We start from the raw sequence: 3,068 nt of genomic DNA, 5'->3' as shown, positions 1-3,068 counted from the left end.
AAATATACAAATTAGAAATTGCATATTACTATAAAACCCAACTAACTATAGGTAGTCCAAGAGACCCCTAGTTATGTCACCTTGGGATGAGCTTCAGTAGCCTCATCTGGAAAATTTCTAGAGTGTTTGTGAAGACAATTAAATGAGATAATATGTCCAAATCACTTAGTCCAGTATCTCTCATATGGTTTCACTTGACAGATCGTTCTATATTTAAAAGCCTTCGAAAATACGGATTTAGCCTGGATGCGGTAGCTCATGCCTGTAATTCTAGCACTTTGGGATGCCGAGGTGGGCGGATGACTTAAGGTCAGGAGTTCGAGACCAGCCTGGCCAACATGGTGGAATCCCATCTCTACTAAAATTACAAAAAAAATTAGTTGAGCTTGGTGGCAGGGGCCTGTGATCCCAGCTACTCGGGAGGCTGAGGCAAGAGAATCGCTTGAATCCGGGAGGCAGAGGTTGCGGTGAACAGAGATCACACCACTGCACTCCAGCCTGGGCAACAGAGGGAGACTCTATCTCCAAAAAAAAAAAAAAAAAAAAAAAAACAAAGGATCTAAATATGTGGATTCACTGTCAGGTGGAAGAGGAGCCAAATGCATTCTGTAATGACCTAGAGAATGGAGCTGGTAATACCATGAAGATGGAGACTATAACAATACAGGTCCAAGGATGCTGGGTACTTAACTACGTTCCAGGCACTGTAATGAGTGCTTTACATAGATTATTTCATTTATTTGTCGCAATGTACTGGTATTATTGGGGCTTGATCAGAGAAGCAGAGCCACTGTGAATTAAATAAGAAATTTAGCTTACAGATCAGACTTTACGAATATTGAGAGCTGTGTAGTTTGTGTATAGCTCTTGCTTCTGCGTCTGGTTTTGGGCCTGAAGTCAGCATCTCCAGGAGTTGGGAAGGGAAAATGGATGTAAAGTGGAAGAGAGCAGGAAAGAGCTGAAACTCACATCTGTCTCTCATCAGAACTTACACTGGTCACATTGGTATCACACTGGTATCTTTGCCAGTCTCTCACTGTCTCCAAGCCTCTGACTTTAAAGATGCCAGTGACCTGTAGAAGAGCTGGCACACTTCACCACGGAACTTCACACAGAGTTGGCCCAGGATCCAGAGATGCTGAAGAAGAGCTGGCCAGAGTTGGAAGAGCTGCATGCCCAGTTGGTGACCTACATGAATAATGCAAACCAGGTCTGTGCTGATGTAGGGACACTACAACAGCAGTGGCCCTATACCCTACTTCCTGCCTTACTTCTGCCCTCCAGTTTCCCCTGTGGTCAACTGTAACCCAGGACCAAACAAGGAAGGGAATTCTGGGAGTCTTAGTTCCAACTTAGCTAAATTGATACAATGCAAAGCTACTGTTATCCCCATTTTACAGAGAAACAAACTGGATTAGAAGGTTAAATAACTTGCACAAGAGCACACAGATGGTAAGTGGGAGAGTAGGAACATGAACAAAGGCAGTCTGGCTCAGAACCGGAATCTTGACCACTGCCTTCTACTGCCTTTCCCTAATGTGTGAAAATTAAGAAGAAAGCAGCCAGACTCAGTGACTCATGCCTGTAATCCCAGCACTTTGGGAGGCTGAGGCAGGTGGGTCACCTGACGTCAGGAGTTTGAGACCAGCCTGGCCAACATGGCGAAGCCCCGTCTCTACTAAAAATACAAAAAAATTAGCTGGGCATAGTGGCATGCACCTGTAATACCAACTACTCAGGAGGCTGAGGCCGAAGAATCACGTGAACCCGGGAGGTGAAGGTTGCACTGAGCTGAGATTATGCCACCGCACTCCAGCCTGGGCAACAGAGCAAGACTCTGTCTCAAGAAAGAAAGAAAGACAGAAAGAAAGACAGAAAGAAAGACAGGAAGGAAGGAAGGAAGGAAGGAAGGAAGGAAGGAAGGAAGGAAGGAAGGAAATGAAAATTAGAAGAAAGCAAGTTTCAGCTCAATGGCAAAATGATCAGTTTAGCAGTATGAGCTCGCCCACAGTGGAACAAGCTGCTTTGCAAAGTAGAGGGTTCCCCGTCCTAGATGATGCTCAAACACAGGCTGGGTGGCCATCTGTCAGAGATATTACACAAGAGGGTACCCGCTGGGAGGAAGAATGAACTATGTGGCTACTCACAGCACTTTCAACTCCAAGATTCTATGTTTCTAGAACATACAGTTCAGGGAAAGGGCTGGAACTCACAGCGTACAAGGAACATAGCAGAAGGGATGTAGAAGACAGAAATGCTCAAGGGTGGGCTAGAAAGAGCCTTAGCCAAGCTGTACCAAGTGGTGCCAAAATCCACTGTGAGAAAAATAAAAATTATGGTCAACCCAAGAATTGTTTTTCACACACATGGTGCCACATTAAAAAGAAACTCTTTAGTGTTTTTTTTTTAAATTCCATTAATTGACTTGATCTCACTGAATTGACAGGCCATTTTTGTTGTTGTGTAGGTGTGATCTTTAAAAGACCTGTGGAAAGACTGCAAATTAAGACATGCTATCCATTGACTCTTTAAAATGAAAGTTTAATCAATTGAGGGCATGACAAAAAGTTTGAAGCGAATATCCAAATACTTCAAAGAATGGTTTAGAAAAGAATTTTCACATTTGAATCTCTGCCAACATAAACACATAATAGTGAACCTTATGTCTCGGTTACAGTTTAAAAAATTAAAAGAAAAAAGCAGTGACTACTCCAATGTTTCTGTAGCAGATGCATCCTAATAGCATCTTGCCAAAGCAGATATTACAATAATTTTCTTTTCTCCTCTCAAATTCTACACAGGCTGGTTCACCAACTATACACATTGGAGGTCATGAAAAACCAAGGTAAAGGTGTTAGATGAAATTGACTGGCCGGGCGCGGTGGCTCAAGCCTGTAATCCCAGCACTTTGGGAGGCCGAGGCGGGCGGATCACAAGGTCAGGAGATCGAGACCATCCTGGCTAACACAGTGAAACCCCGTCTCTACTAAAAAATACAAAAAACTAGCCGGGCGAGGTGGTGGGTGCCTGTAGTCCCAGCTACTCGGGAGGCTGAGGCAGGAGAATGG

Source organism: Piliocolobus tephrosceles, chromosome 12 (genome assembly GCF_002776525.5).
Source record: "Piliocolobus tephrosceles isolate RC106 chromosome 12, ASM277652v3, whole genome shotgun sequence".
In the NCBI taxonomy this organism is placed as follows: Eukaryota; Metazoa; Chordata; class Mammalia; order Primates; family Cercopithecidae; genus Piliocolobus; species Piliocolobus tephrosceles.
This window is presented reverse-complemented; position numbering follows the sequence as displayed.